The following is a 15,010-nucleotide window of genomic DNA, read 5'->3' on the forward strand; positions in this document are numbered from 1 at the left end:
TGTAATGTGTGAGAGGCCTGGCAGGGCTGTGTGTATTTGGAGCCTCTTGAATATTCTCTTCTTGCCAGACTGGCCACAGGATGCCCAGCAAAACATCCCCTCTAGAGCAGCAATGACTGCCAGTTGCTCCAGCAGCCCACCGCTGACCCCTTCAGGACAGGAAACTGATGCCCTGCTGGGGAGACACAGAGCCACACAGAAAGATGGTTGTTTGTATCTCTCAGGGGGAATGCTCCAGTCTAGTGTTCATCTTTCATTTGTTCCCCAGGTCACCCTCCACCCTCTTTTTTTTTTGCTTGAAGACGTGAGCCATTTTTGTGTTGTTGGTGTGCTTGTGCCGCACGCCAAAAAGAGTGTGACCATTGGCCGTTCGTCTGACTCCTGGCGGTTGACTTTGAATTGCTGTTTAGATTAACTTGATTTGATTCGTCCTTATCTAGTTATAAAGGACCTCAGATGTTGAAGGAAAGGCAAAGCGTTCTCAGATATTTGTCATCTTCTCCTTTTAGTGTCCTTCCTTTGCCTCCATTCTCACGATCCAGACCTACTGTGTCAGAAATACAGTTGAAGTTGGAGGTTTACATACACCTTAGCCAAATACATTTAAACTCAGTTTATCCGAGGAAAAATTCCCTGTCTTAGGTCAGTTAGAATCACCACTTTATTTTAAGAATGTGAAATGTCAGAATAATAGTAGAGAGAATGATTTATTTCAGCTTTTATTTCTTTCATCACATTCCCAGTGGGTCAGAAGTTTACATACACTCAATTAGTATTTGGCAGCATTGCCTTTAAACTGTTTAACTTGGGTCAAACGTTTCGGGTAGCCTTCCACAAGCTTCCCACAATAAGTTGGGTGAATTTTGGTCCATATATCCTGACAGAGCTGGTGTAACTGAGTCAGGTTTGTAGACCTCCTTGCTCGCACACGCTTTTTCAGTTCTGCCCACAAATTTTCTATAGGATTGAGGTCAGGGCTTTGTGATGGCCACTCCAATACCTTGACATTGTTGTCATTAAGCCATTTTGCCACAACTTTTGAAGTATGCATGGGGTCATTGTCCATTTGGAAGACCCATTTGCAAACAAGCTTTAACTTCCTGACTGATGTCTTGAGATGTTGCTTCAATATATCCACATAACTTTCCTCCCTCATGATGCCATCTATTTTGTGAAGTGCACCGGTCCCTCTTGCAACAAAGCACCCCCACAACATGATGCTGCCACCCCCGTGCTTCACGGTTGGGATGGTGTTCTTCGGCTTGCAAGCGTCCCCCTTTTTCCTCCAAACATAACGATGGTCATTATGGCCAAACAGTTCTATTTTTGTTTCATCAGACCAGGAGACATTTCTCAAAAAAGTACGATCTTTGTCCCCATGTGCAGTTGCAAACCGGAGTCTGGCTTTTTTATATTGGTTGTGGAGCAGTGGCTTCTTCCTTGCTGAGCGGCCTTTCAGGTTATGTTGATATAGGACTCGTTTTACTGTGGATATAGATACTTTTGTACCTGTTTCCTCCAGCATCTTCACAAGGTCCTTTGCTGTTGTTCTGGGATTGATTTGAACTTTTCGCACCAAAGTACGTTCATCTCTAGGAGACAGAGCGCATCTCATTCCTGAGCGGTATGACGGCTACGTGGTCCCATGGTGTTTATACTTGCGTACTATTGTTTGTACAGATGAACGTGGTACCTTCAGGCATTTGGAAATTGCTCCCAAGGATGAACCAGACTTGCGGAGGTCTACAATTTTTTTCTGAGGTCTTGGCTGATTTCTTTTTATTTTCCCATGATGTCAAGCAAAGAGGCACTGAGTTTGAAGGTAGGCCTTGAAATACATCCACAGGTACACCTCCAATTGACTCAAATGATGTCAATTAGCCTATCAGAAGCTTCTAAAGCCATGACATCATTTTCAGGAATTTTCCAAGCTGTTTAAAGGCACAGTCAACTTAGTGTATGTAAACTTCTGACCCACTAGAACTGTGATATAGTGAATTATAAGTGAAATAATCTGTCTGTAAACAATTGTTGGAAAAATGACTTGTGTCATGCACAAAGTAGATGTCCAAACCGACTTGCCAAAATTATAGTTTGTTAACAAGAAATTTGTGGAGTGGTTGAAAAACGAGTTTTATTGACTCCAACCTAAGTGTATGTAAACTTCCGACTTCAACTCTACATAAATCCACTTCTGCAATATGTTTGTTAACTTAATCTCTCACATGCATCCTCCTTTTTTCCCCTATTGTTGGTAAATTCCCTATTGTTGGTAAATTCCCTATTGTTGGTAAATTCCTTGAATTATAGGATTTTCACCGCTGATTGTTCCAGTAAGAATCCAGACCGTTCTAGTCTAGCTTGCTCTGTCTTTATCTGCATGTGTGACCTCTCTCCATAGCACTCAGTGACTGAAAGGGGATTGTTGGTTAAAACGTATGTTAGTGACCGCTGGTTATAGATAGAGAGGTTAGGGATTTCCTGGTCAGTCTAATAAAAAATCTAGGTGTGTTAGGGCTAATGGCCTGTGTTAATATGAATTCATAGACCACACATTAGTACATCTCTTCCATGGATCTAGTGGGGGGATGAGAGGCCAGGGTCTGGGTGTAATAGCTAGAGTATGTGGGATATTCTGGATTTAAACTGATGTTCCCAGGATTATGCTGAGCGGTCCTGTATTTGATGTAACGATTTATGACTTTAACTCCTGTGAAGATAGTGGGGTATAGTAGGATAGGATTGTGTAATTGTTAAACGACATGTGTTCGGTGTTTCAGCGACCGGGAAGGTCTGGTTACACAGATGTTTGTGTGTGCCCCAGAGTGTGTTTGGGTAGACTTGTGGTTTGATGGTTGGACTGCAGACTGGCCCAGTGGTCTTCCTGTGGTTAGAGGCTTTACGAGGGCAGAGGGAAGCTGGAGAAGACTGACCACAACACACAGATAGGCCTATAAATGGCTGTTATGGACTGATTACATCTGCTAGAGTGCGTCCCTTCTGCGCTGTAGCCAATCCATGATTTTTTAATTTAATTTTAAATCAAATATTTTAACGTATTTCAGTGTTTACAAATGCAGAAAAGAACAGTGGAGATAGTTCCTTACCTGCATATTCTTTCTCTTCAGTTAATAAAATAAAAATTCTTATGGAGGTTGATTTACACCTGTGTACATGGAGAACAAGAGTTGGAGCAGAGCAGTGTGTCTGTGTCCTTGTTTGTGAGAACACAGCTCACACCTCTTCTCTGAGGCAGGGTGGGACACCACAGAGAAGTGAGTTGACTACAGCTCAGAGCCGTGTACTAAGGTACACCCACATTACCGTACTGAGAAGTACATTGTTCCTGTGAGATTGACAACAGCATGGTGCCAAGTTCTCAATAAGAAAAAAAACATGTGGGAATAAAAAGCTTCTCAAATATCTGTTAGTATGTGTCTTTGTGCATGTATGCACAGACAGACAGACAGACAGACAGACAGACAGACAGACAGACAGACAGACAGACAGACAGACAGACAGACAGACAGACAGACAGACAGACAGACAGACAGACAGACAGACAGACAGACTTTACAGACAGACAGACAGACAGACAGACTTACAGACAGACAGACAGACAGACAGACAGACAGACAGACAGACAGACAGACAGACAGACAGACAGACAGACAGACAGACAGACAGACTGTACATACAGCCAGACAAACAAACAAACAAACAAACAAACAAACAAACAAACAAACAAACAGACACAGACAGACAGACAGACAGACAGACAGACAGACAGACAGACAGACAGACAGACTGTACATACAGCCAGACAAACAAACAAACAAACAAACAAACAAACAAACAGACACAGACAGACAGACAGACAGACAGACAGACAGACAGACAGACAGACAGACAGACAGACAGACAGACAGACAGACTTTACAGACAGACAGACAGACAGACAGACAGACAGACAGTACATACAGCCAGCCAGCCAGCCAGCCAGCCAGCCAGACAGACAGACAGACAGACAGACAGACAGACAGACAGACAGACTGTACATACAGCCAGACAAACAAACAAACAAACAAACAAACAAACAAACAAACAAACAAACAGACACAGACAGACAGACAGACAGACAGACAGACAGACAGACAGACAGACAGACAGACAGACTGTACATACAGCCAGACAAACAAACAAACAAACAAACAAACAAACAAACAGACACAGACAGACAGACAGACAGACAGACAGACAGACAGACAGACAGACAGACAGACAGACAGACAGACAGACAGACTTTACAGACAGACAGACAGACAGACAGACAGACAGACAGTACATACAGCCAGCCAGCCAGCCAGCCAGCCAGCCAGACAGACAGACAGACAGACAGACAGACAGACAGACTGTACATACAGCCAGACAAACAAACAAACAAACAAACAAACAAACAAACAGACAGACAGACAGACAGACAGACAGACAGACAGACAGACAGACAGACAGACAGACAGACAGACAGACAGACAGACAGACAGACAGACAGACAGACAGACTGTACATACAGCCAGACAAACAAACAAACAAACAAACAAACAAACAAACAGACACAGACAGACAGACAGACAGACAGACAGACAGACAGACAGACAGACAGACAGACAGACTTTACAGACAGACAGACAGACAGACAGTACATACAGCCAGCCAGCCAGCCAGCCAGCCAGCCAGCCAGACAGACAGACAGACAGACAGACAGACAGACAGACAGACAGACAGACAGACAGACAGACAGACAGACAGACTGTACATACAGCCAGACAAACAAACAAACAGACAGACAGACAGACAGACAGACAGACAGACAGACAGACAGACAGACAGACAGACAGACAGACAGACAGACAGACAGACAGACAGACAGACAGACAGACAGACAGACAGACAGACAGACAGACACCGTATTATGAGCTGGGGTCATTCTGAGCACACCGGTTAGCATGGTAGGAAGGAAGAGCATCTCTCTGCGTGTTATCTCGCCAGCTTATGGATTATCATATTCTACTGTAATGACGTCTCTCTCTTCTGTCCTGCTCTCAGTACAACTTTAAAGCCCTTTTAATCATTCAACATTTTTCATTAAAACATTTCCAAATGTGATGATCACAAAGAACACGCAGTGAGTGTATGCCAAATTTGAGTTAGGCCATGTTGAACAGAGGAGGGAGGTGGAGGGGTGGGGTGGGGTGGGGGGTGGAGGGGGGAAATATCTGGGGCCATTTGTTTGGGTTCAGGGGTCAACTATACCAAAGAGTATATGAAGAGTTTGGGACTACAGCGTATAAGTACACAGAGGCCTCTGGTAGTTGTATAAATCCTGTGGAAAAAATCCCTTTCAATGCTTAAAAAAAGAAACGATTACTGTCTAGACAGAACTTTTGTCATCATTTGTTGGGGTATTGTTTGGGTGGAACCATTTATAGTTCAGATATCCGCAAGAAATTGTCAGAATGTTTTACATGTTATGTTCTCATCCGTCTGTCTCTCTTCTATCCCTCTGTCTGGTTGCTCAGACAGACAGAAATCATTTATCAAAATGCACCAGACATTCAGCAGTAATTGGTGTGTTTTGGGACTATTGCAAATAACAGTAATTATCAGAAATGACTTGTTCCATGGAAATAGTCAACATGTCATTTTGTGTTTGATTGCTGTGGTCGGATGTCAGTATGAGCTGGGGATTTAACAGCGCTCTCTACCACTCATTTTACACACATTACTGCTCATTGTTTTCAGTTTGTTCGTGTATTTGGTTCTGAACTCTTAACATCGGGATATACGTTGTTTTAGTGCATCAAGCTGGCTGAGAGAGGAGTCAGTGCCCCTTAGTTAATGATAATGCACACCACACACACAGACCACACACACACACACACATACACGCACACACACACGTACACACACACACCCATCATTTCTGTTTTTACCCTTTGAAGTCCTCCAATATCAGGAAGCATTTACAATCTAATCACTGCTCTCCTCTCATCCTCCTCTCCTCGTCTCTCCATCCATCGCTCCCAGCTGTGGCTCCACAGACTAGTAGGAGGAAGAAACCAACAAACCAGACAAACCAAGGAATGGAGGGAAACCGAGGAGAAGATCTACGTGTGTTGACAGTTGGAAGGTCTGCAGCTCCGCGGGTCACCGAGAGGGGCGTGTCCCTGGATACTGATCCACAGGCTGCAAGGGGTTCTGGGTAGGGTCCAAGGCACGTCACACAACAACCTGTCTACCCACCGGTCCACAGGGGGTGAAGGGGGTGAGGGGATTTGAGAGTTTCCTTTTGGCTCCGGAGGCGAGCGTTCCAACAAGGCTGTTTCAACATGGGTTATAGAGGGACAGCAGGGGAGAGGAGAGGGGGGTCTTAGATGTTCAGCTCTGGGCTTAGAGAGAAGAGACCTCCTCAACCGTATATGTCTCCTTAACAAGCCTGGCAAAACTGTCTGTTTTACCCAGAGCTAGAAAGAAATCAAGGAAAGAGAGAAAGAGAGGGGGAGAGTGTGAGAGAGACACACACATATTTCCCTCAGATTACAAAGATCCACAAAGAAAACAAACCCAATTTTGATAAACCCCCGTATCTACTGGGTGAAATACCACAGTGTGCCATCACAGCAGCAATATTTGTGACCTGGTGCCACAAGAAAAGGGCAACCAGTGAAACAAACACCATTGTAAATACAACCCATATTTAGGTTTATTTATTGTCCCTTTTGTACTTGAACTATTTGCACATCATTATAACACTGCTCAAAGACATAATATGACATTTGAAATGTCTTTATTCTTTTGGAACTTCTATGAGTGTAATGTTTACTGTTCATTTTTATTGTTTATTTCACTTTTGTTTATTATCTACTTCACTTGCTTTGGCAATGTTAACTTGTTATGGATAGGGGGCAGTATTTTCACGGCCGGATAAAAAACGTACCCGATGTAATCTTTTTATTACTCCTGCCCAGAAACTAGAATATGCATATAAGTATTAGCTTTGGATAGAAAACACTCCAAAGTTTCTAAAACTGTTTGAATGGTGTCTGTGAGTATAACAGAACTCAAATGGCAGGCCAAAACCTGAGAAGATTCTGTACAGGAAGTACCCTGTCTGACCATTTCTTGGCCTTCTTTGCCATCTCTATCCAAAACAGGGGATCTCTGCTGTAACGTGACATTTTCTACCGCTCCCATAGGCTCTCAGAAGGCGCCAGAACGTTGAATTATGACTTTGCAGGCCATGGCTGAAAAACAGTAGCGCATTTGGTAAGTGGTCGATCTGAGAACAATGAGACTGGCGCACGCGTGCACGAGACGACTCCATGTTTACATTTTCAGTCTTTGAACGAAAACAACGACTCCCGGTCGGAATATTATCGATTTTTTACGAGAAAATTTTTTTAAACAGCGTTTGACATGCTTCGAAGCATGACTATTTTACAGCATTTTAAAGACAAGACTCTCGTTAATCTAACCACACTGTCCGATTTCAAAAAGGCTTTACAACGAAAGCAAAACATTAGATTATGTCAGCAGAGTACCCAGCCAGAAATAATCAGACACCCATTTTTCAAGCTAGCATATAATGTCACAAAAACCCAGAAGACAGCTAAATGCAGCACTAACCTTTGATGATCTTCATCAGATGACACACCTAGGACATTATGTTATACAATACATGCATGTTTTGTTCAATCAAGCCTTCGGCCTTCCCTGTAGCTCAGTTGGTAGAGCATGGTGTTTGCAACGCCAGGGTTGTGGGTTCGATTCCCACGGGGGGCCAGCACAGGAAAAAATGTATGAAATTGTATGAAATGTATGCGTTCACTACTGTAAGTCACTCTGGATAAGAGTGTCTGCGAAATGACTAAAATGTAAATGTAAATGTAAGTTCATATTTATATCAAAAACCAGCTTTTCACATTAGCATGTGACGTTCAGAACTAGCATACTTCCGGTGAATTTACAAAAAATTTACTAAATTACTCACGATAAACGTTCACAAAAAGCATAACAATTATTTTAAGAATTATAGATACAGAACTCCTCTATGCACTCAATATGTCCGATTTTAAAATAGCTTTTCGGTGAAAGCACATTTTGCAATATTCTCAGTAGATAGCCCGGCATCACAGGGCTAGCTATTTAGACACCCAGCAAGTTTAGCACTCACCAAAGTCAGATTTACTATAAGAAAAATGTTATTACCTTTGGTGTTCTTCGTCAGAATGCACTCCCAGGACTTCTACTTCAATAACAAATGTTGGTTTGGTCCCAAATAATCCATTGTTATATCCAAACAGCGGCGTTTTGTTCGTGCGTTCAAGACACTATCCGAAAGGGTAAAGAAGGGTGACGAGCACGGCGCATTTCGTGACAAAAAAAATCTAAATATTCCATTACCGTACTTCGAAGCATGTCAACCGCTGTTTAAAATCAATTTTTATGCAATTTTTCTTGTAAAAAAGCGATAATATTCCAACCGGGAATCTGCGTTTAGGTAAAAAGAGGAAAGAAAATAAAGCACGGGGTCAACTCGTGCACACGGCTAAGCCCATTGTCCTCTGATCGGCCACTTGCCAAAAGCGTAAATGTGTTTCAGCCTGGGGCTGCCTCGATATCATTCAGCTTTTTCCCGGGCTCTGAGAGCCTATGGGAGCCGTAGGAAGTGTCACGTTACAGCAAAGATCCTCAGTCTTCAATAAAAAGAGCCAAGATGAACAACAACTTGTCAGACAGGCCACTTCCTGTTAGGAATCTTCTCAGGTTTTTGCCTGCCATATGAGTTCTGTTATACTCACAGACACCATTCAAACAGTTTTAGAAACTTTAGGGTGTTTTCTATCCAAAGCCAATAATTATATGCATATTCTAGTTACTGGGCAGGAGTAGTAACCAGATTAAATCGGGTACGTTTTTTTATCCGGCCGTGTCAATACTGCCCCCTACCCCCTACCCCCAACAGGTTAACATACACTACCAGTCAAAAGTTTTAGAACACCTACTCATTTAAGGGTTTTCTTTATTTTTTACCATGTTCTACATTGTAGAGTAATAGTGAAGGCATCAAAACTATGAAATAACACATATGGAATCATGTAGTAACCAAAAAAGTGTTAAGCAAATCAAAATATATTTGATATTTTAGATTCTTCAAAGTAGCCACCCTTTGACTTGATGACAACTTTGCACAATATTGGCATTCTCTCAACCAGCTTCATGAGGAATGCTTTTCCAACCGTCTTGAAGGAGTTCCCACACATGCTGAGCACTTGTTGGCTGCTTTTCCTTCACTCTGCGGTCCAACTCATCCCAAACCATCTCAATTGGGTTGAGGTTGGGTGATTGCGGAAGCCAGGTCATCTGATGCAACACGCCTGAAGGTGTGTGTTGGCTCATTGTCCTATTGAAAAACAAATGATAGTCTCACTAAGCCCAAACCAGATGGGATGGCGTATCACTGCAGAATGCTGTGGTAGCCATGTTGGTTAAGTGTGCCATGAATTCTAAATAAATTACAGACAGTGTCACCAGCAAAGCACCCCCACACCATCACACCTCCTCCTCCATAATTCACGGTGGGAGCTACACATACAGGAGATCATCCGTTCACCTAATCTGCGTCTCACAAAGACATGACAGTTGGAACCAAAATTGGTTGGAACCAATTTGGACTCCAGACCAAAGCACAAATTTCCACCTGTCTGTCTAATGTCCATTGCTTGTATTTCTTGGCCCAAGCAAGTCTCTTCTTATTATTGGTGTCATTTAGTAGTGGTTTCTTTGCAGCAATTCAACCATGAAGGCCTGATTCACACAGTCTCCTCTGAACAGTTGATGTTGAGATGTGTCTGTTACTTGAACTCTATGAAGCATTTATTTGGGCTGCAATTTCTGAGGCTGGTAACACTAATGAACTTACCCTCTGTAGCAGAGGTATCTCTGGGTCTTCCATTCCTGTGGAGGTCCTCATGGGGACAGTTTCATCATAGCGCTTGATGGTTTTCGCGACTGCACTTGAAGAAACTTCCAAAGTTCTTGAAATGTTCTACATTGACTGACCGTCATTTCTCTTTGCTTATTTGAGCTATTCTTGCCATAATATGGACTTGGTCTTTTACCAAATAGGGCTATCTTCTGTATACCCCCCTACCTTGTAACAACACAACTGATTGGCTCAAATGCATTAAGAAGGAAAGAAATTCCACAAATTAACTTTTAAAAAGGCACACCTGTTAATGTAAATGCATTCCAGGTGACTACCTCATGAAGCTGGTTGAGAGAATGCCAAGAGTGTGCAACGCTGTCATCAAGGCAAAGGGTGGCTATATGAAGAATCTCAAATATAAAATATATTTTCATTTGTTTAACACTTTTTTTGGTTACTACATAATTCCATATGTATTATTTCATAGTTTTGATGTCTTCACTATTATTCTACAATGTAGAAAATAGTAAAAAATAAAGAAAAACCCTTGAATGTGTAGGGTGGAGGGGGGTTGCGAGAGAGTATGAGAATATGAGAGAGAATCATGAGAAAACAAAAATATAATTATTTGACACATTGGAAATATTTTTTTCAAAAAACAGAGCAAACTGGAATACTATTTGGCCCTAAACAAAGAGTACACCGTGGCAGAATACCTGACCACTGTGACTGACCCAAAATTAAGGAAAGCTTTGACTATATACAGACTCAGTGTGCATGGCCTTGCTATTGAGGAAGGCCGTCGTGGGCAGACCTGGCTCTCAAGAGAAAACAGGCCTTGTACACAAAATGAGGAGGAAACTGAGCTGCACTTCCTAACATCCTGCCAAATGTATGACCATATTAGAGACACATATTTCCCTCAAATTACACAGACCCACAAAGAATTCCAAAACACATCCAATTTTGATAAATTATTGGGTGAAATACCACAGTGAGCCATCACAGCAGCAAGATTAATGACCTGTTGCCACAAGAAAAGGGCAACCAGTGAAGAACAAACACCATTGTATATACAACCCATATTTATGTTTATTTATTTTTCCCTTTTGTACTTTAACTACTTGCACATCATTATAACACTGTACATAACCATAATGTGACAATTGAAATGTGTCTATTCCTTTGAAACTTGTGTAATATACTGTTAATTTTTGATTGACTATTTCACTTTTGTTTGTTATCTATTGCACTTGCTTTGGCAATGTAGACATATGTTTCCCATGCCAATAAAGCCCTTTAAATTGAATTAGATAGAGAGGGGGAGAGAGAGGGGGAGAGAGAGAGAGAGAGAGAGAGAGAGAGAGAGAGAGAGAGAGAGAGAGAGAGAGAGAGAGAGAGAGAGCGCAAGAGAGAGAGAGAGAGAGAGAGAGAGAGCAAGAGAGAGAGAAAGGACAAACTCTCATTTACATCTAGAGATCTATAAGTGTTCTGGGGACAAACTGTCAGTGTGGCTTTGGTGTGTCGTGACAACGAAGACTGTTGCAGCTCCTAGCTGTGGGGACGATTGTTTCTGACACAAAAATGCGTCCGAGAGAAAGAGAACATGATTCTATAAGAGGAAGTAAGGGGTGTGTGTGTGTGTGTGTGTGTGTGTGTGTGTGTGTGTGTGTGTGTGTGTGTGTGTGTGTGTGTGTGTGTGTTCTAAATCAACCGACTGTACACAGGAGTGAAGTCAGGGGAGGTGCATCTGTGACAGCTGGAAGTCGGACACTCATGTGGTTTTCCAACAGCAAGGCTCAGATCAACATGGCAGTGTTGCCATTGTTTATAAAATATGAACGTTATAATGTTGAAATAAACATGTATCTAACCCCTATATCACACACTCACAAAATAAAATCATAATATAGTATTATGTGTGTAGCCTACATTGTACAATAATTTAGTGAGAGAGTGCCTCAAATATCACATTTTTGTGTATATATCCACTGTACACACAAGTCTTGGCAAATTGGTTGCTGTTTCAGTCACGTCTTTGGTCACGTTCACGTGGGTCAAACAAAAACAGCCTAATGATTGGTTGACAATAGAGCCTCCCACAATGCTGCAGGATGAAGTTGGTGAAGAGCAACTGCAGAAACTTGCAGTCAAAACTTTTTGTAAAGTTCATGCAGTCGACATGTAAGTCAGACTATTTTTATACCCAGTATGCAACACACTGTGATAGGCGGTGACCATCCTACAACAGAGATCCGCTCGAACGCGCCAATTGAGACAGTCACACAGAATATCTGTGCATGTGTGCGCGTCACGCTGCTACAAAGTGGTAGCTACAGGACCACGACGGCAGAGAAGTTTCGCACTTCAACACTCCTGGTTGTTGTGGAAAATTACCAGCTACTACTGTTTACTTAGCACATCTACGTCATCTCGCTCAGTCTGCCTTCAGAGAGAGGCACAGCCATTTTAATATATATTGCATTGTAATTTGTACTGCACTATGTATTAGACCTAGATATTGTGTGTATGTACTGATATGTAGGCTGTGTGTGACGTTTTAAATGTATGTATTCCAGTCCTGGACTAATAATATTCTGTACTATGTATTTTGTCATGTTTCATGTGGACCCCAGGGAGAGTAGCTGATGGGGATCCTATTAAATACCAATACCAAATAAACCTAGCCTAACCTATGACCTGAACCATTACCTTATGCATTACTGCCCCACACTGGCAAGAAGTGACAACCCCCAAAACACAGCAACTATACAACACATAAATAGCTCCTAGCCTCCCACGCACAGGGACGATCTTAATTACATACTCTACGCATCATCTATCCTCTTGTCCTTCTCAAAATCCAATGGAGAAGGCTTTCTCTGGCTTTCTCTGGCTTTCTCTGGCTTTTTCTGGCTTTCTCTGGCTTTTTCTGGCTTTCTCTGGCTTTCTCATTCAATGGGTTTTGAGAAGGAGAGAGGAGATGCGAGGAGTATGCAATTGAGATCTTCCCATAGGCTACTTTCTGTCCTTACCACTTAAACTAAAACTGAAACTAATTCATATAAAAAAGAAACATAAATGTTTTATAAAACTAGTAAATTGGATCTGAAAACGAACTTAACCTAAACTAAATTTCAAATTAAAACTAATCGAAATAAAAAGGAATATAAAAACCCAACTATAGCCGGTGTGTTTTGCGCATTGAGTTTGTTTCGTAAGTATAGAAAAATTCAAATGTGTGCGTGTGTGTGCGTGCCCGACCATGTTGTGAACTTGTGTGTGTGCGTGCGCGAGTTTCAAAGCACGTAAATGTGTGAGCGTGACAAGTAGAGCCAACTCGTGCGTTGGATGCGGCCTTGCTTTGTACTCCCTCCCTCCCCAGTACAGTTTCCACCCTCGGCTGTGTGTGAAATCTCCACTGTGACATTTGGGAGCAATTTGAAGTGCGTTGCAAAGGTTGTCAGGGGATTAATCTCACACCACGCTGAGGCGCAGAAAAAAACGTCTCCCTCCAAGAATTAAAACACAATTTAACCATCAAGCTGACTCTTTCAATACGAGAGACAAGCATAAATAATATCTCTGCGGTCCAGATCCGCTAATTTACGAGCTTAACATGTCTAAATGTTATTAGTATAGCTGAGGAGGTTAGCAGGGCTGCTGTAGGGAGAGATTTGTTATCCTGGCGAACAGAACAGAAGAGAGTGTTGGAGTGGTGCAGAGACATACCTGACACCCACTTTCCTATAAAACACACACACACACACACACACACACACACACACACACACACACACACACACACACACACACACACACACACACACACACACACACACACACACACACACACACACACACACACACACACACACACACACACACACTGGGCTGAACTCACCCTCAAGGGCAATATACAAACTTGGCACATTCCTCTTCTCTTCTGTTCCACTCCTCTCATTCTCTAATTTGTCTTCCTCTTCTCTATTTTCTCTCTCATCTCCCTCTCTGTTCAGGCCCACTCACAACATTAAATGAAGGGCATATTTGAGATGTCATTGTCCTCTTATGTAAAAGTTAGATGTGTCATTCAGCACATGGTACATGTCACATATGTCAGTTATAATACTTGGCTCTGCACATAAGGTAACGATCCTTACAGAAAACCATGATGTAAAATGTCCAACAATCTGTTATTGAGAGATAGCCTATATTGTGTCAAGATTGCCTATATTGTGTCAAGCAATGTATCCATCCTTCATATCTTGTCCTGGACTTTGTGACATTGCTATTACTAATAGGGTTTGTTGCTGTCACAGAAACAGCGACTTGAGTGGTGACACTGAGCGAGGGAAGTATTATTTAGACCAGTAGTATTGTTTTAAAGGAAATCAGTCAGGCTTTCAACTTAATCTTGAAAGCTGTAATAGTAGAAGGCATAAGGTGCAATTCCTAAATTGGCTAGTGCCATAGCAGTTTCCTCTTGTCCTGTCAGTCACTGCATACCTTAGAGAACTATTTATAACTTTTCAGAAATGTCCAGATACACTAGCTAATGTCAGCCCATTGATTTTGTTGGAATGTTTGAGTCACTCAGATATCCCACGAACACACATGAGAAATGGTAAAATGTGTAACATTTCAGGAAATTAGTGGGGGGGGGGGGGGGGGTTGAATAGGATGAATCTCACAGTGAGATAGATGTGAGTCACAGTAAGATAGATGTGTGCCACTGTGAGATTGATGTCTGTCACTGTGAGATAGATGTCTGTCACTGTGAGATAGATGTGTGTCACTGTGAGATAGATATATGTTACAGTGAGATAGATGTGTGTTACAGTGAGATAGATGTGTGTCACTGTGAGATAGATGTGTGTCACAGTGAGATAGATGTCTGTCACTGTGAGATAGATGTGTGTTACAGTGAGATAGATGTGTGTCACAGTGAAATAGATATATGTTACAGTGAGATAGATGTGTGTCACTGTGAGATTGATGTCTGTCACTGTGAGATTGATG

This window comes from Salmo salar, chromosome ssa17 (genome assembly GCF_905237065.1).
Source record: "Salmo salar chromosome ssa17, Ssal_v3.1, whole genome shotgun sequence".
NCBI classification, from domain to species: domain Eukaryota; kingdom Metazoa; phylum Chordata; class Actinopteri; order Salmoniformes; family Salmonidae; genus Salmo; species Salmo salar.